The sequence below is a fragment of the Tamandua tetradactyla genome, chromosome 1 (genome assembly GCF_023851605.1).
Source record: "Tamandua tetradactyla isolate mTamTet1 chromosome 1, mTamTet1.pri, whole genome shotgun sequence".
NCBI classification, from domain to species: domain Eukaryota; kingdom Metazoa; phylum Chordata; class Mammalia; order Pilosa; family Myrmecophagidae; genus Tamandua; species Tamandua tetradactyla.
The window spans coordinates 88,622,460-88,650,256 of record NC_135327.1 but is presented as its reverse complement, the minus strand read 5'-3'; the positions used below and the strand labels follow the sequence as shown (position 1 = coordinate 88,650,256).

General features: G+C 40.9%; 1 pseudogene; it reads left to right on the top strand.

The window, feature by feature from the left end:
* Window positions 1–5,704: 5,704 nt before the first annotated feature.
* The window catches only part of LOC143681001 (craniofacial development protein 1-like), a 102,344-nt pseudogene continuing 80,251 nt past the window's right edge, over window positions 5,705–27,797 (top strand).

Sequence of the window (27,797 nt, the reverse complement as noted above, 5' to 3'; positions counted from 1 at the left end):
TCAAGGTGGGTCTCAGTCCTTTCCTGGAGTCCTTTCTGAGAGAAAAAGCCAGAGAGAGTGCAGAGAGAGAAAAGCCCCAGAGCTGCTAGGAGAGTACTCCCAGAAGCCCACAGAGGAAGCTTCTGGAACCAGAGCTGAAGGCAGCGAAACCCAGGAGTGAAGGACCAGTAGACAGCGACCATGTACCTTCTCATATGACAGAGGAGTCCCGGATGCAGGTACCGTCCTGTTGGGACATTTTCATAGCCTTATAATAAATCCTCATTGTAAAAGGCAACCCATTTCTACTGTATCGCATTCTGGCAGCTTTAACAAACTGAAATAGTGGGCATGACCACCCCTCAGCCCCCACTGCCACCTCATGTGAGACACAAGACTGGAAAGTGCTGCCTGTTTCCCCAGCTGCACAGCCCGACAGTCACCTTCCTACTTGGCAAAAACAAAAGCTCTATTAAATTTTGAAATGAGCGAATAATGCCTGTCTTATTCACATATTAATATGATTTATTTAAAAATCCTTGGTCCTGTTGCCTCAGAACAACTTATAATACTCTGTTTATCTCTTGGAATGCTGACAATGAGAGTTCAGGTTTCTCCCTCCAGCTTTCTGAATGATCTTTTTTGGAGCTGGGGGAGCCCAGTGTACTGTCTGTCTTATACATTACACGCTGACGTGGAAACCTTGATTGCTGACTTAGGTCAATTTAATTAAAAATTAAAAGAAAAAAAGTCCAACCTAATGAAAGTCCCTATGGATGGCCACCCAAATTTGCAGAAACCTTGAACACTTGATTAGTCACTTGAAAAATAGCATTGATTACTTATAATTGTCATTAAATTTCAGTCTCCAAATTCTTTCCTCAGGTTATACATCAAATCAGTTCTGACTGAAACATATACATCTGCTTGGTCTAAATTATCAACATTTCCATAGGCAAGAATTTTTGCTTTGATGGGGGTAGACATTAACTGAAATTTTGGAAGTAATTTTCTCAGGGCATTTGGATGGATGAGATGTTCCTAATTCCTTTGCCCAGGAGCTTTTATTGTACATGGTTTTATTTTATTTATTTATTTTTTTAACATAGTGGCTAACAGTGTTTTACTTCAGAATGTTTCTATATATTTTCATTTACCCCTCAGTTTTCTCTCGGAGATACTGTATTACCTGGCTCAGTGGCCTACATGCATTAATTCCAAATTAAATTAATCCTGAATTTATATCACCTAAGGAATTTAGACTCCTGGACCCTATATTCCTGAGGATCTTTCCACCTGACCTTCTATAGCCACCTCAAATGCAACATGTCCAATCCTGAACTAGTCACCTTCTGGATTCAAACTGTTTCCTCTTTGAGGCATAATCCCTGTTTTAGGAAGCAGTGTCAGCATTTACCTCAGGGCTCAAACTAGCTGCCTTGAAGTGTCAACATCCCTCCTCATTCAGCTGTTCACCATTTTATCAGTTCTTCTATGGAAATGCATCTTAAAGCTCAGACCCCCAACCCATGCCTGAGGCGGGGCTCACGTCTCTTACCCACAGTACAGCCACAGCTTCCTCACAGCAATCCCTGCCTGCAGTTTCCTCTCTATTCCAGTTCTGGCATCTATGCTTCCTCTCTGCTACCTTCCTAAAACAAACAAACAACCTAGTCATAACACTCCTTGTAGGACACTCCCCTGCTGGACAATCCTTGTTAACTCCCTGTTGCCATAAGAAAGATAAATGCCCTTCATCACTGTCCCCTTACTGGCGTCTCCTCCTCTCTGCCCTTCCAAGACTTGATGCTTCAGTTTTCCCTCCGCTCCCCTCAAGTGCCAGGGGTTATCTGTTCCCTGCTTTTACAGTGCTGTTTCTCTTAGAATGCTAATATCCTTGTTCCCCAGAAAAACAACTTGTCATCTCTCAAGGCTAAACTCAGATATCACCTCTTACAATAAATAACCTTTTGTGATACTCCAAGAAGTTGGTCAGTTTATTGCTCTCTCTTTTTTCCATTTCTTTATTATAGATCTTCTCACATTGCATCACTCTTACCTACTACCATGTGCATAGTATTTATTTGGGATGATCTCCAAATGTTTCAGGGTCAATTCCAATCCAGCTCTAAGGTAGTATTGCACTTCCTGATTTCCTTGTGGTTGGGTGGGACCAGCGGCTGTTTCCAGACAATGGAAGAGATGAGCGTTACTTCTAGGCTGGAAGATTTAGATGCCCTGCAAGACTCTTCAGATGTTATTTCTCTTCTAGTTTGGTGCCTGGCAATGTCAAAAATAGTGTCTTCTCCATTTACCTGGTTGTCTACTAACCCACAATGGACATTTAACATGAGCAAGAACCTCTGCTAGTTTTGGCCAATGAGATGTTAGGATTGCTTATGATGGCAGCATAACCCAGCCAACCTTGCCTGATATAGAGTGTGTTATCCCAATGGGATGGTGAACTCTACAGTAGGCTATTATTTAGCAATCTTAGTGCCCAGCAAGGGCATGTTAGGTGTTCAGTGAAAGGTTTCTTGAATGAATGAATATAGAAATAAGTTACTTAAACCCAAGGAAGATAACGATGCTACTATGCATATAAAATATATAGTGTTTCCATGGCTTTTAAAAATAATGACCACTTGGAAAATGTACCTAGATGATCCAAAATTGCTCTTCGGTAACAGTTTTCATTTAATTTTCAGTGCAATGAGGGGAATAGTTGTTACAAAACAAATGACACCAAAACAACATGTTTCATTGTAAATCTCTGTACCATTGGATGATTGATTCCCCTGGACCATCAGTGCCTTTTAGAAAGCAGCACTCAACAAGTGTACATTGCCTTGAATAGATAAGTCCTTAGATTGGCCCAAATGTGGAGGAGAACCAGTCACTATCTTCAGATGTCTGCCTAGTGACATCTAGCCCTTTTGGAGCAACTTGTTACCAAGACTTCCTTTTTTTTTTTTTTGGTGATGAAAAATGGTATACACTGTCCTTGAGCCAGCTGTGTACTTGCCTTTGTTAGTGACCAAAACTCTGTCAAAACCCCCACATCCAAGCTAATCACTTTCATTTGTAAGTAAAGATTCCAGCTTAGGAGTGAAGCTCATCTCTTCTACTCTCAATTCATTGCCCAGAACTAACCATTGGTCTCACCAATCACCAGGAAACCAGGAAGTACAGTCCTACCTTACAGCTGGATTGGGAAAGGCCCAGAACCATTTGGAGAACAGCCTAAATAAACACTATGCACATAGAATGCTTGCATCTTTGTGAGCAAGAATTCTTCCTGGCAGAATTTCAACATAAGGGAATTGTGACTAAGGGCAAGGAGACAAACTCTGGAGGCTTATCTAGCTGGTGAGGGCTTTGAGGGGATTTGTATAGAAGCCAGAGAAAAGTGAAATATGGCTGATTAGCCAAGATAAGATAAGGACAAGCAAAGTGGACAATCCTTTGAAAGACAACAAGTGTAGACAACAGAGACTCCCCAAAAGAGGCACTTTTAGTGTCATTGTTATTATCTCATTGCATTGGGGCATGCACAGCTTGTGCTTCTCTAAACCAATAATCCAGGCAAGATTTCCAAGACCTTTGCTAGCTGTGACACTTCTCTCAATAAGGCTTTTCCCTTAGGACGACAAAGGGATAGGAGAGGCAGTGCACTTCACAGAGGAGGATTCGGCCCTGGAATCAGATTCCTCTGGCTGGAAGCTGAGTCCCAGCGCTACCACCTGCTAGTGATGTGCTCTTCAGGAAGGCGTCTACCTCACTGTACTTCAGTTTTGTCATCTAGAAAATGTTATGCTTATTACACCGAATGCTGTGAAAATCAAACAAGGTCATGCAAGTATAACTCTTATCCAGACTAAATGCTCCAGTAAGTGTTAGGAATTATCCCATTCTGAAATATTCATTAGGAAGTCCATTAGTTAAAATCATGATCAGCTCCTTGAACTAAAGAGGTGAGGAATTGAAAGTGAAAGACCACTTTTGTGATACACTATAAGTAAACTGTTTTATAAGATATACTTTTTGGTCCTGTTATCTCTGCAGAAGGCAGCAGCAGCTTAGAATCACAAACTCCTACTGACAGTAATAGCCTGTTCTGGTGGTCGAACAAAGCCCACAGTTTTTGCTTTTCTAAAGCACTGGCCCACTAGTAGCTGTAGGGTTTTTTTTTTTTTCAAAAGCTGCATTTGAGCTTTGTCAGCTGGCTGGGCTGAAGTTTATCCTGTGTCCACTTCCCTTATCAGCCACCCATGACAGGCACACGTTTCTTTACTCAGTAAATGGCAGGATTTGAAGACTCCCTGTTAACAGAGTTAATCCATCTTCCTGCCGTTTTCCATATTGAAATAACTTTGGAGCAGCTCATTGCAGAAAATGGAAATGGCCATGACTTCTGGGAAGTTTTCTCAGGCAGGGAGGAACACTTACTTCTAACAACCTTTTTCCGTGTGGGAACTCCAATGAGGATATATCGAGGATGTTGCCCAAAACATCTGGGCTCATTTATGGTGGGGAAGAAATGGGTGGCTTTCACACTTCTCTTAACTCCTTATTGGAGGGAGAAATTTCCCATGGGTCAGCCCCTTGTACCACAGTTATATATCCTCTTAATATCCTCTTAATACATCTTCTAAAAAAAGAGGTCTAGGGCCCACCTTCCAATATGAAAAAATTAGAATGGGCATAGCCCAAATACCCCTGAAGAGTGGGAGAAAGATCAAGGGCGATGGTGGAGTTATACAGAGAAGGTAGGGTTTAACAAATGAGTATGGTTGCTGAATCATTACATTGATAGTTCTTTTGGTCTGCAGTATCTTAGAGCAGCTAGAAGTAAAAACCTAAAACTGTGGAACTGTAACCCATACCAAACTCTGAAATCTGTTCTACAACTAATTGTTGCGCTGTGCTTCAAAATTTATTGCTTTTTGTATATATGTTATTTTTCACAAGGAAAAAAAAAGTCGACTGTGATGATAAAAAATATTTATTCTTCCTAGCCTACAATGCTCTGGAGCAACTAGAAGGAAAAAATCTGAGATGATGGTATGGTAACCCATGACAAACTCTGAGATCTGTCCTGTAACTACTTGTTGAAAAGTACTTTGAAAACTATTGCTTTTTTCTTTCTTTGCTTCATATATATATATACATATATATATATATATGCTATATTATACAATTAAAAGAATAGTTAAAAAATTAAAAAAAAAAAAAAAGGAGGTCTAGGGACTTGCCTTCTTAACCTCTGCTGCCACAGCTGTATGATTTCTCCTTTGTGTCAGGTCTCAGAAAAAGAACTTCACATATAAAAGGGATTTTTTTATCCAAGGGGCCCCTCAGCTTCTTTTGCAGAACCAGATGTGATGGCAAGATCCCCAGGCAAGCTGGTGCCACAACCTTCAGAAGGCACCACACCTATCCGAAGAAAATAAACAGCCATGTGGTCAAGACCTGTCCTGCTTGATAACTCTCCCCTCCTGGCACAGTTTTTCCTTTAACCTGCAAGCTCTCAGAAAGAGAGCTGGAGTCATTTTCTTTCCTTTTGCTCACTCCCACCTACTTTCTCCCTGCTTTCTCCCCTCAATAAATCTGTTAAGCTTTGACTCACTGTCCTAAATAGAATCCTTAATGACTCCATGCCCAACAGGTTGCTCTTTGCCACTGGGCACAGCTGTTGTGCTCCTGTGGGCTGGGTGGCAGCAAAATGGAGGAATTTGACTCTGAAGACTTCCCCACCTCGGAGGATGAGGACTACGTGCCTTCAGGTGAAGACTGTAGTGAGGATGATATAAATGGATTAGTTAAGGAAGATGAAGTGGATGGTGAAGAGCAGACACAGAAAACCAAAGGGGAAAAAAAAGAAAGTCTCAGAGGATTCCAGCCAGGAAAAGAAAGCAAGGTGGTCTCTCATTAGAAGGTGTGGAAGAGGAGGATTCCAAGGCAGACTCTGGAGAATGTAGCAGTGAGGAGGAAGACAGCTGCAAAGCAGGAAGAAGGCACTGGGTCAGAGGATGCAAGAAAAAAGAAGGAGGATGAACTCTGGACCAACTTCCTCAATAATGTGGGACCAAAATTAAAAGTGCCTCCAACTACACAAATTAAGAGAAAAGAAGAGACAGGAGAGGTGAATTCAAGCAAATTGTTGGTCAGAGTAGGAGAGCTAGAGAAACCTAAAGACAAAGAAAAGGTTAAAATCACCATGGTGTTTGATTTTGCTGGTGAAGAAGTCAAGGTGACTAAGGAAGTGGATGCTGCATCCAAAAAAGTCAAATCCTTCTTCAATCAAAATGAGGAGAAACCTCAGGCTAATGTTCCCTTAGCTCTGCCCTCCCCCACTGCAGGGTCAGGAATTGTGCAACCATTACCACAATCATTTTTATCATCCCCCCAAAGAAACCCTGGATCAGTAAGGTCCACCCCAGTCAAGATGGCAGTGTGAAATGCTTAAAGGTTCCATTTCCTCAACAGAAGATCTGAACAACCAACAAGAACTGGCAGAAATGTCATCCTAAAAACTCCAGAAAGCAACTAAATGACTGCAGGAACCAGGTGAGGGGCAAATCAAGAAAAGGTTCACTTATAAGCAATAGAATCACATACCTTGCAAAATCCCCTCGGGGAATGGTGAGAAAGGAAGAAAATTCAACTTCCCCAAGTAGAGAATTCTTGATATTCTCACAAGCAGTGGAGACAACCAAAGTAATAGGCTGAGACCCCAATCTTGGGGTTTGTTTATATGAAACTTAGCCCCACAAAAGATAGAACCTCTTCTGTTGCTTAGATGTGGCCTCTCTCTCTCAGCCAACACAACAAGTAAACTCACCACCCTCCCCCTCTCTACGTGGGACATGACTCCAGGGATATGGACCTTCCTGGCAATGTGGGACAGAAATCCTAGAATGAGCTGGGACTCAGCACAAAGGGATTGAGAAAACCTTCTTGACCGAAAAAAGGAAGAGAGAAATGAGACAAAATAAAGTGTCAATGGCTGAGAGATTATCCTGGAGGTCATTCTTATGCATTAAATAGATATCACGTTTTTAGTTAGGTATGACAAAGAGGCTGGAGGGAACTGCCTGAAAATGTAGAACTGTGTTCCAGTAGCCATGTTTCTTGAAGTTGATTATATAATGATATAGCTTTCGCAATGTGAATGTGTGATTGTGAAAACCTTGTGTCTGGTGCTTCTTTTAACTACCTTATGGACAGACAAGTAAAACATATGGATTAAAAATAAATAAATACTAGGGGGAACAAATGATAAAATAAATTTAGTAAATTGAAATGCTAGTGATCAATGAAAGGGAGGGGTAAGGGGAATTTTTTTTTGTTTTCTTCTTATTTCTTTTTCTGAATTGATGCAAATGTTCTGAGAAATAATCATGGTGAGGAATATACACCTATGTGAAAAAAAGAATGTTCATGTATGTTGATTGGTTATATTAATAAAAATTAAAAAACAAAAAAGGAATCACATACCACTAAGGCTAGGCCCTTTCTCCACCCCCTTACAAACTTAACTCAGACCCAGCCCCCTCCTAGCGCCAATCCCTGATCCAGAGGGAGCAGCATAACCCTCATACACATACTTGAGCATGTTCGTCTGGCCCAATGTGTCTGATGGTGGCCTGAGACTCACTGTCTTAGAATTTACTCCATATACAAAAAACAGCTAAAGAGCTCTCCTACAGATTCTGTGGGAAGTCATTTAAGTCACATGCCTGGGGTAAGGGATTGCTATCTATGGGACTTAACAGTGCGGTACTAAAAACTAATTTAGGGAAGAGGAGAAATTTGGAACCCTACAGACTATGAATTCCTAGGGTCCCAAAGGCAAGACCATGAGAAGATGCTTGAGCAGAAAGGAGGCCTTTATGCTTTGGTCTAGAGCTATTCTCTAAACTCATTGTACGGATAAGACCTGAAGGAGAGCACTGGTACCCCTCACTCTGCAAAGACTGAAAAAGGTGTTTCATTTGTTTGTTTTTGGTAGCTCCTGGCATTCCAGAAAAGCTCTGTCATAGCACTAGTTGGATACAAGCTTAAGGATAGATGCCTCAGAGTCTAAATTCCAAATATCAAAAATGTCCATGTGTCAGTGCTCGCTTCAGCAGCACATATACTACAATTGGAACAAAAAATGTCCAGGTTTCAATGAAAGGTCACAAACATTAAAAAAATAGGAGGCTATATGGAGTAGCATTACCAGCTCAGCGTTACCAGTTCAGCATCGCCAGCTCAGCATTGCTAGCTCAAATTAGTTCTTTGGACACTCACGCAGTATGGCAGAAGTTCTTTTATTTCTTTCTCATGAGAAAGAGCACTCACAGGAATAAGGGGTGAGCAAGTGCAAAGCATGCAAGTGCAGGGTCCTTTGTCTTTGTCTCTAATGCAAAGGAGTCCCTCCCCCGTTCACCATTGACTGGCTACTTAGGAGTTACAATCTAGTCTCAGAAACTAATCAATTAAAGAGTGAATTTTCTGTACCTTATTATCATAATTATTCATTTGCCTTTGACCAATCACAGATGAATCTATGCTGAATCTTTCATTTGTGTATTTAACGGCCCTTAGAGGGGACCAATCAGGTAAGCCTCATACTTGACCAACCCCAGATGAAGGCATGTTGAGTCCTTCATTATCATATGTTATTTCGGGGGTGAGGACAGGGGTGGGGGGAATGTGGGCCAGGTTAGAAGGTTAAGACTTAAGTTACTTCTTACTTGAAAGGAAGGAGTCCACCACCCTGTACAAGGTTATAGTCTAGGCAAAGTAGAAAATTGAAGCAATAGCAACAGTCAATGAGGAGGACCAAATCTGAAACATACTAGACAAAGACTTCTCTAAAAACTGTCCTGGGGGGTGCAAGGTTAGTTCAGTGGTAGAATTCTTGCCTGCCAAGCAGGAGACCCAGATGCAAATCCTGGCCTATGCACTTCCCAAGCAAACAAAGAAACCAACAAAAACAAACAAAAAATTCAATAAATGGTGCTGCAATAACCGGATACTGACATGGAAAAAGAATGAAATGTGACTTCACCATACAGCATACAAAAAAAAAATTGTCCCAAACATGCTCAGAGTTAAAGGAAAACAGGGACAAAAAAAAACTAAAGGAAATCAGGAAAATGGCAGGTGAATGAAAAAAGAATAGCAATTGAAAGAATGGAAATTTTGAAAAGGAACCAAACAGAACTGAAGACCTCAGGAACAGAAATTAAAATTTCTTCAGCAAGAGCAGATTAGAACTAGTAGAATAAAGAATCAGATAATAAGAAGATAAGAATATTGAAATTAGTCAGTCTGAGGAGAAGAGAGAAAAAAAAAGAAAAAAGTGAGCAGAGTCTGAAGAAACTATCTGGCAAAACTGTCTTTCAAAAATGAAGATTTCCTGGAGCCTGCCCACACCAAAAAAACAAAAAGGAGATTTATATTTTCTCTTTTTTTCTTGAAGTAATGAAAATGTTCTAAATTTGATGTGGTGATGAATGCACAGCTATGTGATCATACTGTGAACCAGTGATTATACACTTTGGATGATTAAATGATAAGTGAATATATCTCAATAAGATTGCATTTAAAAAATGAAGGAGAGAGAAAAAGAGGTCTAATGGACAGGAAAACCCATGAGAAAATCAAGACATTCTGTGTCCTTCTCAGCCTCTTGGCACTGGCTCTTTCCCATATCACCCATTGTTAGCAGAGAAGGGATGGAAATGGATCCTGCACCCACCTCAGAACTCCCAGGGTCCCCATACTTGCTAGATCTCTTGGGAGTGCTCTGCTATAGTGTTGTTTCCATGTGATTTGTCCAAGGGTTTGGAGCCCTTTGACATCAGAAAGCAAGGAGGTAGAGACACACGTTCTCAACTTTAATTCTCCCTCCTCTTGCTGTGGATCATTCTCCATATTAAAGATCCCAATTTAAACCAGGTAGTTCTGAGGACAAATTAGAATGGAAACCAGCATTCCTATCTTTCTTTTCTTCCCCCAGATTCTTAGGTTAGGTTAGGGGCTCCCTTGCAGAAATGGTCTACCTAGATTGTCCAGTAGGAGCTTAGCCTGAGAAAAACGAGCATGTAGGGGGTTCTCAGCTGGTTCCAAAGGCCAACCTGGGCAGACTTCTCATTACATAACTTGCATCATGCACATCATGAGCCACACGGATGGTCCCCTCTGGAGTTGTGCAGTGCACAACCTGCACAGCAAGGACCACAGCTTGAATCAGAATCTCAGTTCCTACCAGACTAATGACTCTCAACCTCATGTTGAGTTCAACATACTGCTGCATCAGTGCACGAGGAGGTGATTGCAAGTCTCTCATTACCAATACATTACAAATATTTTCAAATGAGTTATTTCTTTATTATGAGTCAAGATCATCTTTAGGTCACTCTTGTTGAGGATGGGTTATAGAGGTTTTGAGAGAGATAGAGAGTCAGAGAGATAGACAGAGACAGAAAGACAGAGAGGTACAACTACAGAATGAGAATTAGGCACAACTGAGTGTTGGGGTCATTTTTCCTTTCATGCCAAGAGTAGGAACATCATTGGTCAGGTATTTCTGGAAAACAGAGCTCTCCAGACAAGACCAATGACTCTGAGGGCAAGGACTATTTCTTAGCCATTTTTCTAAAGTTTAGCATGTGCCTAGTACAGATCAAATGTTCTGCCAATATTGATTTGAGAATTTTGGCACCAATCCTCCTGGCACCACTTTGCATTTCAGGGTCTAGTGAGATATTGGGTTCTTCTCATCAAAGGTAGGAAACTGTAGAGCATGAGGGGCCCAACCCATTCCTGATCACTTATCTTGGATTTCATTTCTCTGCTTAGAATTTAGAGAACACCATTTTTGAAAGAATAGTTTCATAGAAGAGTGATAACCTTATTCAAGTTAACAATGTAGTTATATCCCTGCTTTTTCTCAAAGGCCTTATTATTAATCTTCGTCTTTTTTTTGTTTAGTCATAAGTGCATCCCTCAGGTATACGGCACATACATGGAGAGAAGTAAGTGGTGGCTTGGTACAGATCTATTTCTTGAAATGGAAAAATTAAGTCAGTTAATTCAGAAATATACCAAAGGTGAACCTATAATGGCCATTTTCCCCCTCTCTGCTGTTTTTTTCAAGCAGCCCCACCTTGGCTTAAAAATTACATTAAACCTCTGGCAGAAATAGAGTTCATGGGGTCCTCAGAGATCCTCTAATACAGCCTTCCCTTCACAGAGAAGGGCCTAAAATGGCAAACGAATTTGATCATGATGAAAAAGTAATTTAGACAAAAATGTTCTGCCCTCTGCAGTGTGGGGAGGTATAAATGAGCATGGGCTTGGGAGTTCAACAACTTGGCATTCAATTTTTGGTTCTTCGACTTGCTGAATGAACTTTGACAAGTTCCTTCTTAATTTCATTCTCCTCGTATGTAGAATAGGGGTACAATCTTATGCTGCAGGGTTATACGGAGAATTAGAGGAGAAAAACATCTTTCACAGGCCTCGGCACACATTAGACTCACAATAGCTATCATTTAAAAGCACACTCTGCTAAGTATCCCCCAAACTGTTATTTGTCCCTGATTAAATTGATAGCTCTAAATTAAAACAGTAAAATCATCTATAAAAACCATCTCCCCCAACCCCCCCCCCCCCACATACCCCCCAGGCAATAATTGGCATAGCTCTTTCTTCACCATTACTATCCATGCATTGCAGAAAATATTCTGGGCTCATTTAAAGAGTGAGTGCAAAGACCTTTTATAGTGCCTCAGCAACATCGTCGACCTTGTTGTTCAGAGTGGTGTAGCCTATTCTGATCCTTTATACTCCTCAGAAAAGGCAGACAACCATAGATTTGCATTTTGATGAAGTTCCATATCTTATCCAAAACCACTCACCAAGTGTGCATCAGGAGCCAGAAACCTAGCACGGCAAACACCAGACCATGTTGACTCCTTTCCTACCACATGAGATAAGAAGATTGTAACACAGATGGCCAAAGACCAATGACTGATGCAATTTGAGGCTGTGCCAAGCAAATGAAAGGCTCAAGTTCAAAAGGACGTTTCTCCCTGAGTCTTTCTGGGGCTCTTCCTGTATTCTCTCTGCTGCTATAACTTGGATTGGGACTTGAAGCTGGGACTTAAAGGTTTATGGTACAGTATTGATTTGTGTGGTTGCTTAATTGGCCAAAGAGTATGTAGAAGATGAAGAGATTTAGGACAGCCTTCAAGTTATTTTCAGCCATGTTTCATGTTCTGCTTTCAACTTACTGGGGACATGGAGCTGTGACTTTAGGAATGATGTCTTATGCTTCTTTGCAACCTTGTATCCCTAACTTGGTTCTGAAATCTGAGTATTATAGGTACTCCACCATGAACTAATTCCATAACCCTAGAACTATGATTTTCTCACCCAAATCTTGTCTCCCTCATTCTTTCCTTTTTCAAGAAATGGCATCACTCTCTATCCAATTGTCCAAGACAAGCACGTATGGTATGCACTGATTACTCTCTTTTTTTTGCCCAGCATCTCACCATGTTCATTTCTGTTCAGTTTCCTCAGAGCTGGCCTTGGGCTTGTACCCACCAAAGTGGTCGTATCGACTGTTAATATGTTGAAATCCTTCCAGACAAGTTGGTAAATAGTCTCTTCCACAAACCACCTGAGGACCTCTAACTCACCAGCTCAAAACCCCTGTCCCTCCCATGGAATCCCCATCCTCTGTCCTTTCCCATGGGCTAAGAACCAAGCAATTAATGCCTAGCACAGGAAGAATGGATGGGGGAGCCTCTAGATATTAGCAAACCCAGTGCTGACCGGCAGTTGCTATTTTAACTATCAGTACTGGCTCTTCCTCTAAAACATACCTTGGCTCTACTCATTTCTTTCCGTATGCACTCCCATTACCTTAGTCCCAAGCGTCCACCGTCTCTCTTTGGGTTACTGCAGTAGCTTCCTGGCTCGTCACCTATTTTGATTTTTGTTCTTCAACCAGTAGCCAGAGGGATCATTTGAAAACATAAATCAGATTGTATCATTTTTCTGCTTAAAATCTGTTGGGTTCCTCGTTTCTTTCATTCCATGTTCCTTACAATGACCTATATAACTTTACACGGTCAGGTTCTGACCAAACTCCCAAATCCATCTCCTAACCCATTCCCCTTTACACACTCTTCTTCACCCACACCTAGAAGCCTTTTGGTTCCTGGAACATGCTAAGATTGTGCCCATCCTGGTGCCTTTGCCCTCACTGACTCTTTACCTGCAACTCTCCTTCCTCTGGTTTTTCTGTTTTCCTTTTTTTCCCCTTTTGTATAGTGTAAAAAGTATAGATTTTAAGTGTAAATTTTTTTCCCAATGTAACTTCTACCCAAATGAAGAAATAGAAAATTCATTCCTTGCTGAAAGTTTCCTCGAGCCTCTTTTTAGTCAGCACCCCATCACCCTACAGGCACCACTGTTCTTACTGCTATCACCATACATTCTTTTTGCCTCTTCTGGAAAGTCATAGAATGCAATCAGATATTATGTATTCATTTATTACTCACAGCATAATGCCTTTGAGATTCATCTATGTTGTTCTATGTATCAGTAATTCGTTCCTGTTTATTGCTGAGCAGAATTCCCTTGCATGAATATACCACAGTGTATGTATCTGTTCTCCTGCTTAATATTGTTTGGATTGTTGACGGTCTGGGGCTACTAGGAATAAGCTTCATGAATTTTCAAACTGCTGTGAATATTCTTGTTGCAAGACTTTGTGAACATAAGACTTCCTTTGTCTTAAGTAGCAACCTAGGCATAGGACTGTAGGGTCACAGGATAGGGCTATGTTTATATGATGCTGCCAGACAGTGTCCCAAAAGAGTTGTGCCATTTTACACTTCCACCAGTGATATATGCGTATAAATTCTCATCATATTAGGTATCATCAGCCTTTTATATTTTAGCCATCCTAGAGGGTGTGCAGTGGTATCTTTTATGGTCTGATCTTTTGTATCAGACAGTCTTTATTTTATAATTTAGGCCTCACTCAAATGTCATTTCCTTCAAGGGAGCATTCCTGACTCTCTGTCTGGAGTTATTTCCCGAGTCACTTTCTGTACCTTTACATTATTTTATTGTCTTCATAACATGCATCATGGTTTGGAGTTTTCTCATTCTCTTGTTTACTGCTTATCTCTTCCACCCCTCCTTCCCCTTCAACTAACTTCATTAAGATCAAGGAGCTTGTGGATCTCATTGGCTACTGATTTTCCTGGGCCTAGATTAGTGCCTAACACAGGATAGGTGCTTAATAAATATTTGTGGAATGAATAAATTTAACTAACCTTTCTGATCTTCACTGTTTTCAGCTACTGAAGATGAGGACAATAATGCCACTTTTAGCCTTATTATGAGGATTAAATGAGAGAATGGATTTAAAGTTGGGAACCTATAAGGCCTGACTTGCCCCAGGTGGGTACTTCATAAAATGTGAGTTTACTTTTCTTTCTGCTTTGATGGGTGATAAAGTAGGAAGAGCAGGGGCTTTGGGGAAAGAGAGGCATGAATCTAAATCCAGGCTTCACTTCTTGATAGCAGTGTGACCTGGAATATTAGCCAACATTTCTGAATTTCTGCTTTATTGCTTGTAAATTAGGAATAAGAAATGTCTAGAATAGCTTCTGGGCATAAAGTTTATATATCTTCACTAAATATCAGCCTCCCTTGATGAATTGAGTTTGCATCACTGGATGGATTTGAAATGAAAAAAATGTAATGCATACTAAAAAAAAAGTCTATAATGCAGATGTTCTATAACTCCAATTGGCCTGCCTCCTAAGAATTGCCTTAGAGATTTTGAAGTGTTTTAACAGGATACGGTGGGTGTCATACAGCGCATGAGAGTAATCCCCTCCTCCAATGCCCATACTACCATTGCACATTCTCCTTTGGTAAACTTGAATGAACTTTCTCTTGCTGATATTCTGCTGGCCCATGGTTAAGGCAGATATCACAGTGAATGAAAAGAAGTACCAGTCTGTGGCAGGTACAGTTTGCATTAGGGCAGAAAAGCCATGACAGAATACCCTTAACCACTAGAGCATTTTCCATAGGTGGGGCGTTTCTAGATTGGGCCTGTTGGTGCATTGGTGGTGATTGCTTCTCAGGTCTTGTTCTGTGTTTTTTATATCCTCTAGTTTGGGTCAAGAGAATAACAGTCATGGAGCGCTTCATCCGGACCTTTGAAAATGAGTAGTTTTTCCACCTCAAATCCTTCGTAGAATGAGGCAGGCTATAAATACTTCTGTGGTAGATTAAATTACATACCCCAGAAAGAATATGTTCTCAATCTCAATCCATGTTCCTGTGGGTGTGAATCCATTTGTAAGTAGTATCTTCTAGTATGTTAAGGTGTCAGGTGTTAACTACATTATGACTGGGGTCTTCTAAGAGCCTATTTAGGTATGACCCACTGAAGCAGATCAGACTTTAATCTGTATTACTGGAGCCTTGTAGAAAGAAAGCCACAGGGAGAGCAGCTAGAAGCCAGAAGTCAGAGGAAACTGCAAGAGGGGACGTGCCATGTGATGGGAGGCAGAGATCCCAGCCAAGGAACCCCCAGGATTTCAGCAAGCCAGCATCAGAATACTGCACACCTCAGGGAAAAGCATTGCTTTGCTGAGGCCTTGATTTTAGACTTCTAACCCCAAACCACGGGCCAATAAATTCTTGTTTAAGCCAACCCATTCTGTGGTATTTATTATAGCATCTTGGCAAACCTAAGACAGCATCCCTATGAGAACAAGTAATTAAGCAACACACATTTCTGTTGTGTAATTCTATCATTCATTTTATTTTGTTAATCTCATTGCTAAATAGAAAAGCTGAGCTGTTCACTAAAGGCCTGGGGGAGCTGAATGAGCGGCGTCCTGGACATTTGCACATGAACCTGTAAGATTTGCTCATGTGTTCCTTACTCCTGCTTCTCTGCTGAGCATCAGGGTGTTTGGGAAAGGGCAGGGTTAGGTAGGGAGGGTATGCCTCTATCCTCATCCTGACCTGAAAGTCCAGGCTGCTCAGTTCCTGGAACATTCCTTACCGAGTGATGAAACTACCAGCAATCAGGAGGGAAAGATGGTATATTATGGTCTCAGTTTGGTACTTATGGGAGCTCTAAGTGTTCTCAAAGAGGATTTTTCAAGGCTTCTTGAGTAGATCCTTGAAAAGCATTCCTACCTCTGCATAGTCACTCAGTGGATTTCCCTGTGGTCTCAGGGCCTCGTCCCTAAGTATTAGGTTCTCAATCAGAGAAGCACCAATGAGTCAGGTGTAAGAATCCTTTTTTTCTATCTTCCTTCCCTCCACCAAAGTACCCCAATAAATATGGGAACTTCTATCAGATGAAATGGTTTCCTAACATTTGGATGGATATTCTCTCTCCAAATTCTTGAGGCCCAGTTGTCTTGGTGTCCCTGGCCCAAGGGCCACAAAGTTTTCTGGAAAGAATCCATCTAGTCTCCATTTTGGAGGCGTGAAGGAAAAGGGACCTGTGTGAAAATGAAAGCTGCCTCTTTTTCCACAGGAAATCAGGGCTTCTGAAACTTAAGCATCTTCCTCTGTGTTGGCTTCGAGTTTGGGGTGAAGGTTCCCCTAGATGCTTCTTTTCCCTAAACCGTTCCTATAGATATGCTGCCTAACAAAGTCCAATTATATGATAATTGAAGCTGGCAGTTGTTTTGCTGAAATCACTAGTAGTTCGGCGTGAACAAGGAGGGAACATCAATCTCAGAATAACTTCCTTGGTCCCAAAAGGTGAACTGAGTTTCTGAGACCCACATTTAAAGGGTTTTCATCCAAATGGCCATCCATCATCTGCATGTTGGACAAAAGAGATTTTGGATATTTTTAGTTCCCCCCTTAGTCCACTTCTAAACCCACATAAAAGCAGCTTGGGACTGGTTGGAGCCCCACAGAAAGAAATAGGAGACAGATTTTTGGATAAAACTTTTTCCTTTTAATGGAGATAATTTGCAATAATACGGACTTTCAGCATAGACCTATAGCCTTTATCTTGATCAGAAAACATTTCGGATAGGGCGGGGGGTGGGGTGAGCTCACTGCCTGCAGTGACTCCCACACAGGGACCCTGAATAAGACATTCATTGGCAGAAAAGCAGCGGTTGCTGCAAAGGCTGGGGGAAGGTGGAGAGGAGGGGAACTGAGCCGGGCTTGGGTTCCCTCCTCCTCAGGGGAGCTATTTTTTCCTTTACATGTAAAGAATTGCTTTGTACAGCCAAGCTGATCTCAATCCTGTTTACATAAAAGAAATCGAACATTTATTTTGTGCCGGGTTATTTTTTTCTTCCTTTGCCAGTCAGAGGGTCCTAGGCAAATCAATAAACAAAGACCCTGCTCTGTTTTCACTTTGTGGCTGGGGAATCAGACTGGGTAACCCTTCAATGACTGGATTAGCTACCTCTGCGGGAGCTGAGTTTTGCTGCCTTGGGTCAGATGGGCTGTCAGTGACAGGTGAGTCATGCTGGGAACCTGGTGTCCCAGAGGGCAATGGGAGGACCTGCACTGTCCTTAGTTTCTTGGGTTCTGGTCGCAGATGATAGAGTAGGAGAGAGAAAACTCCTCTTTGGCCTCGGTGGAAATCAGCTGAAGCTCTGAAGCCTGATTTGATTACTCCAATCTTAGCCCAGGCAACAGCCAGCACTCTGGTTGGTCATTAAATTAACCAAAATGCTGTTAAAACTACAGTCCTGATATTTGACTCTGCAATGTTTCATGACTTGGAATTCCGTAGAGGCACTTCATGCCAGGAGGCCAAAAAAAAAAAAAAAGAAAACTTTCTTAATTTTTTTCTAAATTTACCTGCCATGAATTTGGACCAACCCTTTGTTCTCTCGTTCTGGGACATGAAAAATAAGGGGGGCGGGGAATGTATATTGTCAAAGCATTTTCTTAACCAGTGTTAAATGGGCCCAGTTTCCCCCTTTCAAAGTTCACAACAGTGATTTTCATGATGTTTCATTGTCTATCAATCCTGATCATTTGAGTTCTTCTTTTAATCCTGTTAGCCTTGGTTAGAGGAGCACAGATAGGGTCGGGGAAAGCAAAGGCTTTGGTAATAGGCCTGGATTTGGATTCTTATTCCATTTCTTATTGGTAGGTTCACCTGAGACAAGTCATATAACCTCCCTAAGCCCCATATTTCTTATCTATAAATGGGAATGCTGTTACTCACTTTAACGATATTACCTACAAAGAGCCTAGAAGAGACTAGCACAAAACAAGCTCCCAATAAACCATATTCAATATTGGTTTGATTCTCTAACTTTGGGTGACAGGGTCCCTCAACGCAAGAAAACCTATGTCACTGATTGATTCTGGTGGCTCTGTCTTCCTCTTGCGGCTCTAGAACGACATTTAGGGGCATGATCGGCCACACAGCCGTCAGACACAATATATGCTTGTGCCTGTATAAACATCTGACATATTCCAAATGTTACAATGTTATGCAAAGCACCCACAAAACTAAATTAAATCAAATTAGTCTTTGTGCCTGAATTGGACATAGTGTCTTACTTTGGGTAAACACAGGCTTGAGGAAGAATATGATTGTATTAAAAAAAAATTGAACTACTAGTCAAGAGAGCCCTGAGGCTAGGTTTGGCCACTTACTAGTTGTGTCTATACAGGTAAATTAATTAACCACTTAGCCAGCTGGAAACACATGCTTGAGGAAGAGTAAAATTGTGTTAAAAAAAAAAATTGAACTACTAATCAAGAGCTCTGAGTCTAGGTTTGGCCACTAACTAGTTGTGTGTATATATGGGTAAGTTATTTAACCACTTAGCCAGCTGGAAAAGACTATAGAGTTGTTTTGTTTACATGGGCAGGCACCGAGAATTGAACCTGGGTCTCCAGCTTGGCAAATGAGAACTCTGCCTGCTGAGCCTCTGTGGCCCACCTGCCTATGGAGTTTTAATCATTGATATTTAAAGAGGTCTTAAAATAGGCAAGGCACTGTCCTACACTCTTCACTTGTATCACATTCATTTAACAATTATCTGAATAGAAACCTATGGAATAGGTATATTATCCTCATTTTACAGGTGGGGCCACTGAAGCTCAGAGAAATTGCGGGTGTTGCTTGAGGTCACACAGCTCGGAAGCGGCAGAACTAAAATTCAAATGTGAAGAGTCTGGCACCATAGTTCATTATTTTAGCCACTACATTCTTTTCCCTTTAGTAGTGATGGAAAGATCTGTGGGCAAACAGACCTGAGTGTCAGTCTCAGCAGCATGCTTTCCACCGATGTGATCTGGCTGAGATTTCCACTAGACTCTCTGAATTCGGTTCAGATAATGGACTGGCAGGAAATTAAGTGCCATAAAATGATATGATGAAACCTAGCAAAGGACCAAGTGCAAGCACAGAATGGCTAGAATGAAGTCATATCTCTGAAAAGATTAGAATCTGGAAGTGATTGCCAAGGGTGAAATCCCATGTAGTCCAAATTACCCTCGAAAACCCTGGAAATTGCTCACTACCTTCAGTATCCTTTGTTCTATGACATAGCCTGCTATGAGGATGATAAGCTAACATGTGACGGGTTCTCTGCAGCAAACTCCAGTGGGCACTCCACACATTTCACTGACTAGCCTTTCCCTCCCTGTGACAACACAATTTAAATTGATATTTTTCTCTTTTACTGACTCTCTTTTATGCATTTCAGTGCATAACTGAAATGATGTCCTTAAACACAAGCAACATGGCTCAACTGTCCTGTGCAAATTTTAGCTGAATTAGAACCACACCTGACAGGTGAGAGACTGTCAACATTTCCCACCCCCAGAATTGTTACTAGTGATTAAATATGAAGGTGATTGAAAATCCTTTCTTTAAAAAGGGCCATCTAAATATACCACCACATTATGTGAGCCATGCATTTGAGTTCATGTTGAGTCACCATTTTAGATCCCTTATGCTCAGCTCTTTGCTCATTATCACAACCATTCTGCCCTCTGGGTTTTCTTTTTGTTTTTATTTGCCTCCTTTTCTGTCTCTAGTTTTCCTCCCATACTGCAAATGTAGTACCCAACAAGGTTTGAGGTTTGTCCTTAAATTTGTGCTCCTTCACAATATGACTTTCAGCTCTCACATGGCATCATTTGGTTCAATGCAGGGAACATTTTTCAAGGGTCCCCTGTGTTCCAGGTTCTGTGTCTGCTGCAGTCCTCAGGAAGCTTCAAATCTACAGCCCCCTTCAGAAAATGTCCATGTAGAAGTGTTGCCATCTCTTCCACTCAGTCTGTTTGATCCCTCAGATGAGCTGGCCATCTCCCTTGCCACTTGGAAGCTGCTTCCTGAATTTGGTTGCAGGCAGCAGCCTCTCTCTGCCAGTTGAACCTGAATGCTTTATGGCTAAACAGGCACCAGGACCTGATTTTTGCCATCTTTCTATTTCTTTTCTCCCCAAACCACTGTGGGAGCCTCCAGTCACTCTCTAGACCTCCGTGTCTCTAGTTTCATTAGGATAACCATGTTTGTGAGATTGATTTTCTTTATAATGCTTTGCACTGCTTCCAAGATAAATCCAAATGTAGTCTGGCCACAAACTAACAGTCCAGTCTTCTCTGTCTCTTTGCTTCTACAGGATTCTGTATGAATACTTCATTTGTGCAGCTGGGGTTCTTATTGTCCCCTCCATATACCTGGCATTTCTGTTCCTGCATGTTCTGTACCAGTTGAAAAGATGTCAATTCCAGCCCCACCCCCAAATTAATCTACATTCAATGGAGTTGCAACTGAAATGCAAACAAATATGCTTTAGTTACATCTAAAATTCATCAGAAAGAACAGAGTCACATGAGTAGCAAAAATATTTTTAAAAAGAAGGAATTGGAGGGAAAACTTACGCTGCCAGATGTTAAAATGTAACCTAAATTTGCATCTAAATAAAAATGCATTATCTGTAACAGAGTTCTAGAACACTGAAATAGAATAGACAACTTCAAATGCAAAGAAAGATATGTGTATTTTTAGTATGTGAAGACAGCCTTTAAAAAAAATAATGTGAAATTATGGATTATACAAAAAGTAATGACTGGATATTTTTATTTACAATATTAAGTTAATATGTTACTTCTCAGCATATGCTAAAACAAAGTGAAGGAGAATTTAAAATAAAAAGATAAAATATGCCATAAAAGTATCAGAAGAAACCTTAGTTAACTATTTATGTAATCTGGCACATGGGAGGTCTTTTTAAGCATGAGCCCAAGGCAAAAACCACAAAAGAAAACATTTAGATATGTAACTACATAAAAAATGAAATTATGCATCAAAATGTATCATAAACAAAACTGAGAGGCAAATGGCAAAACTGAGAAAAATATTTGTAACATATACTACAAGTTTAAATTAATACTTTCAATATATAAAGCCTATCAGATTTTACAAGTCTATCACAAAAAAATAAACACAATAGAAACAAAGGGGAAAAGGCTATGAGAAGGCAATTCATAGCGAAGAACTATAAATGGTCATTAAAAATATGAAAACTTATTTAATCTCACTTGTAATTAATGAAATAAAAATTTGAATAAAGTTATCTCTGAACAGTAGGAATTTTACTTTGTAAAGTCCATATTACTTGAAATTTTTAAAAACATTAAAATAAAATAAAAAATAAAATACGCTACTGTGAAATTAGTGTAAACATATAAAACACTATCTTTTGAGTTTGTAAGCATGATCTGATAGAAATATATTTATTGGAAATATGTTTGCTAATAAATCCATCACTAAGGGAAAAAAGTAGGCTATAGATTAGATCGTGTGATGAGATCTTATTTTAGTGAAAATACACCCATGAATATAAAAATATGTAGAAGAAAATCTTGATGCATAGAAAATAAATTTTAACAGAAGTTGTCTCCCAGTGTTGGAAATATACTTTGCTATTCTAGCTTTGTTTATCTATTTTCTAAGTTTTCAACAATGCAATTGTATTGCTCATTGGTTGGTTCTTTTAATACTGAACATTATACTTATGAGCTTCACTCATGTTGCTGTATATAGCTGTGGTTTGCTCATTTTCATTGATATATAGTTTACTTCATTGTGTAGCAAATATTTTATTTGCCCATCCTGCTGTTGATGGACATTTGGGTTGTTTCCAGGTTTGGGTTATTATGAATAATGTTGTTCTGAAAATTCTCACACATGTTTTTTGGTACACATATGTAAGCATTTTTGTTAGGCATGTACTTAGGAGTAGAATTGTTAGATCATAGAGAATGTGTAAGTTCAGATTTAGGAGTTACTGCTAGTTTTCCAAAGTGGTTGTGTAAATTTGCACTCCCACTGTGAGGCGTAAGAAAATTCTGGTTTCCCTACATCCTCACCTTCACTTGGTATTGTCAATCTTTCATTTCAGCCAATCTGGTGGGTGTGTAGTAGAGTCCCCATGTGGCGTATTTTCCTGATGACTGATGATGATAAGCACATTTGCGTATGTTTATATATAAAAGTAAGAGTAAAATTGCATTGAAAAATTACTCTTCTATCATAAACATTTCCATTGAGTTATCCAGGAGAGGTTGTTTGGATGATACATCAAAAACAAGCTCGTGAGAGAAGACTGATCTTTTCTTCCTAGATGTCTGCCAGTTGTCTTTTTTCCAACTATCTAGGTGATGCCTGAGATTTTTGGTTGTTTGTTGAACTTATTTATGGTGAAATTCTCTGGAAATATTCTGAAAGTTTTCAAAGGTCCACCACCACCACCCCAACTCCTATAAGAAATGGGCTCTAGCACCATGGAAGCCTAAGAGAGGCTCAGTTACCCATTTAGGCTCTATTTAGGATTGATTGTTTTTCTTTACTCACTGCTTGCTCCCCTAAACCCCTGGCAGAGTTGGAGAGCTGTCACCTTCTCTGTATTGAGCTATAATGAATCATATCGGCCATAAAGCATTTGCCTTGTTATCAGAGGACAGGTGTGGTTTTGAATGATCCAAATCTGGGAAAGATGGTGAGATACTGGGTGACATCTCTGGGCCCAAGCTATGACAACTGCTAACATTTCTTGTAAGCTAACACTCCTTGCATGCTTACTCTGTGCCAGCAACTGGGCTAAGAACTTCACAGATATGGCCTTAAATTATGCCTTTCAATAGTGTATGAAGGCAGTGATGGGAAATTAGGCTATTGTTCCCAATTCTTCCCTTGTCTTTTGGATATAAAATTACATAGCTTACCCTTTGTCATTTGACTTGGCAGCACTGCAGGTAGCAGAGTATACATTCCCCTCCCATTAATTTTGACCTTGGCTGGGTGACTTGTTTTGGCTGATATGATTCGTTATCAAGCAGACATTATAGGAGTAGTTTACAAAGGCTTTGGCAATTTAACATAGCTTTTCTCACTATTGTGATCTGCATAAGAGGAGCACTCTTCAGGTAGCTGTACCCCTTAACCTGGGCATCAGCATGGAGCTTCAGGTAGAGCAGACCTGAATGCAACTGCCACCCTGGGTCCACCTGAATTGGAGCCAATCTGTAGACCCAGGAGTGTAAAAATAAATTTCTGCTGGTGTAAGCCATTGAAATTTGAGAATGTTATTATTCAACAGAAATGGACTAATATAGCAGTATTCTTTTCTACCCATTTCCTTAGTGAGTAAATTTAGGCTTAGAAAGCTTAAACGGCATGCTCAAATCACATACCTAATAAAAGAAGGAACCAGGATTTGAGTAAGGACCGTATGAACCTCTGTTTGTAACCTCTATGCTATATCTCCTTTCAAACTCTCAACAGGCTGCGGCAATGGGCCAAAACAATAGGATGGGATTTTATTGGAATGAATATGTGGCACAACATCTTAGTTAGAACAACAACAACTACAATAACAGTAACTAGGATACAGCAGTCGTATTCAAGAAAATGAGCAAGGAGTTCTCAAAGACTTCAAAGTCAAGATGTGACTCAAAGACTTGAAGCTCAATTGAGATGGAAAAGGTGGTTCAGTATGAGGCCATACTAATGAAGTACCCCCTGGATTAAGGAAAATGACAAATCTTTTTACTCTGGTTGGTCTAAAGACACCTGACGTGTTACATTAATTCCAGGCAACACATTTTAAGAGGGATATTGACAAACTAGACTGTGTCCAGACGAAAGTGAGCAAGATGCTGAGAAAACTCAGATGCTGTAAAATCAAAGAGTCTAAGTATTTAATCTGAAACATAGAAGACTCTGTCTTAGGACATCTAAAAAGCTAAAAAGGACAGCAAGGAGGCCAAGCTGCCATCTCTCATGTGCATTCCTGCACCCCATTCTGTTCACCACACACAGCCATGAGAGATCTTTTCAGAACACAAACCTGACCTTGTGGTGGCCCCACCTCCTTTTCCACTCACCAAACACATCTATGTGCATATGCATGTACATGCAAGCAGACATTGAAGCTTCAACACACACACACACACACACACACACACACACACACACGTACACGTAGTCTTCTACACATAGGTTCTTCAGAACACAGAGCTGGATGCAAAGGTTGGGTGTTAATGCTTTACTGCTTCACCGGGAGGTCTGGGAGAAAGAATAAGGTAGATACAAAAGAAGGAGACGCAAATGTGAAGTGCTAGTACTATTATGAGACCAAGTAAAACTCCACAGGGACACAGCTGGTAGCTCGGTCATGCCATCATCTCCAGACAGACTGTATGGAACCACTGGGCCTCAGACATCCTATCAGACGAAGAAGGGGCAGGGTGGGAGGATTTATCTGTTGATTCCTTCCCATCGTCTATTGAATCATCCCCTCCCTACTGCTCATTCTGGGCTGTAGCTCCCAGCCTATTGGAATCTGCGTCCCAGTCCATATGACATAGTTTTATCAATTCTGGAGGTAGTAAGAGGAGACAGAGGATCCATGTGTCTGGTAGGGCTGGGGCTGGGCGCCAAGGGCAGCATGGAGCTCAAGTTGGAACTGGCATGCCCCCTGGGGTGGCCTGGATGGCTAATGGTGTTGGGAGTGAGGGGACAGTTCCTATGGCTGCACCCTGCAGGGTTCTCTGTGAGCTAGCAGCCAAGTGACTGGGAGAGGGTTGAAGCAGATATATTCTGAGGAGATACATATATTGGGTGGCCTACTGGCTTCTGCCCATTTGGCTCTTGTTGGAGTCACATTGAATTTCTTTTGGTACCATAAGCACACCTTGATTTCTCCTGCTAAAAGCTTATGCTCTCTGGAATGTCCTTGGCCCCTACTCCCATTCACGAGTTATTTATCGTTTAGCTCTCAGTTCATCATTGATTCTTCTGAGGAGGTTTTCAGCTATATCCCCTGCTGTCACCTACCCCAAAGCCTGGGTTGTACCAAATCATAGAACTCTGCCTTTTTTTTCCTCCAGAGTACTTAGCCCATGTGATATTTGATTAAGGTCTATCTCCCCAACCAAGCTATAGACTACCTGGAGGCAGGGTCCACATTGCTGCATCCCCAATGTCTGACATGCAGGCATTCATTAAATACATATTTCAATATGAAAGAAAATTACATAGATTTCATGTGACAAATGAAGACCAGCTTATACTTATAGTTATCCTAAAGAGGGGTGGGCTGACCTTGATGGTTTGATTTTCCTGATAATGAAAATTTTCAGATTAGGAATGGCTCAGATGATGCCAGAGACAGCTCTGAGAACCTGTGCTTTGACTTGATGTATTCAAATCAAGCCCTGGTGCATAACTTATTCTGAAGGCTCTTGGCACCATTCTTTTCCTCTGAATTCTCCAGCCCCTGAAGCATTTAGGAAGCATTCTGTTGCTTCCAGTGGTTGGTCTTTCCTGTTGGTCTCTCTGTTTCTGGTGGATTGAGTCTGTGATCCAAAGAGTGGGGCTAACTTGGTAATCAATTCTGTTTATTCTGCCCATTCCAAGGCTTGAATTTGGTGAGAGTATGTGGGTTGGAAAGCTCACAGAATATCAAATTCAGTGTGGGGGGATGCCTAATGGAGGCAAGGAGGAAGCCAACAGGAAGTGAGAGGAACAGAGCAAGGCAATGTGTCCCTAGCTAACAAACTCTGAGAGGAATCTGCAATTTCTCAAAGGCTGGATATCAGATGTCCCAAAGATGAACACATCTAGCGCTGCATAGTACACTTCTGCTTTCAGGGGTTGGCTCCAGCTAGCTAAGCGTGTGCAAAAAGCAAGAATCCCCAAAGGCTGGCCCCTGTAGCAGTGTATCTCTTTAAGAGTTTATCAGTGTTGCAAAGTTCTAATGTTCATTGCCTATGGTTTGCTCCAGTGAATGCTTGTTAATGCAATTTCATTGTTGCCTGGGGAAAAAGAGCCCCTGTGACCCACCGTAATAACTGCTTTAATGTGGGGTCTCTGCTTTGGGTCTGTATAGTATCCTTTAACAAATGAGCAAAAGTGGCCAAAGTTATATCAGGCAATGCTGCCAGAGGTTTATGATAAAAATCTCCAGTCACTGCCAGGGACAGTGTGAACCCCGTCAGTCTGAGGATTAACTTTTCTGTAGTAACAGCTAAGACCTTTTTGGTATTGTTTTAGGTCTCACTGCATGCCAGGCTCTGTGCTTGGGGGGTGAGGGGAGGGGTCAGAGAGGGGGTTGCTTTACATGTATGATGTCAATTAGTCTTCATAATAACTCTCTAAGGTAGATATCAGTGCTTCTACTTTGCCAAAGAGAAAAATGAGACTCAAATTGGGTAGGTGACAAATATTGGAGCTGCCCTTCCCTTGTGGCTACCTTAGGATGACCTGAGAATATGAAACCATAAGGTCAGAGGCTGCTTGTCACCCACTGACCATCAGAAAACCTGTCTGTTTCCCCACTCCCCTTGAAAGCTTATGAAGAGGGTGAATTAGGGGTGGATGGGATGCATGGAAGCTTCCAGCTCAGCATTCTCCATCTCTCCCAGGTAGCACAAGACCTAGCTGTGACAAATGCTGGAGTAAATTAGAAATGTTATGATGTCAGGAAAATTAATGAGATGCAGTAGGACCTCATTTTATGTAACCAATATGTTCCAAGACTCTTCAAGTAAGTTGAAAATCACACATAATAGTGAACTCCATTATATAATAAATATTTCATAAACGGACATACCTAGCACACTTATTTTTTAAATAAATAGGGAAAATAAACACTCTAGAAACAATAAGTAAACAAAATCAGCCATAGAAACACTTTTTTTTTTAATTTTAATTATCTCTCACACAGACCCCAGCAGCCTACACTTCCCGGAGGTCTCTCTACCTTCTCCCCCAGAGGAAAAAAAAAATTGGAGGGGCCCAGTGGGAGGCCTTAAAGATGGGAGACATAGGGGAGCTGGGAGGTGATGTTGCCTCGAGACCCCCAGCTCAGTCAGCGTTCTGCTCCCTCCCCCCCACATACCCCTTCCCTGCCTTAGCCACCCGGCACCTGCTGAGCTCCCCAGCTCAATACAGGGCACACATTACAGCAAACCCCGTTATTTAACATGTATTTCTTATATGCACATAACTTCACTTGTTTTTTTAAAAAATAAGGCACATAAACACTCTAGCAATACTAAATAAACAAAATTAATCATAGAAAACATTTTTCGAAATCTTAATTCTCTCTTTCTCTCTGCCTTTAAGTTTTTCCGATGGCCAATAGCATATACCTGAATTTACATGTGTTGAGTTCGTGTAAAAGGAGATCCTGCTGTATGTAAAAATCCCTGACAGAGTGCCTGTTCCTTTTTCCTCTCCCTTTCTCTGTCTAGGT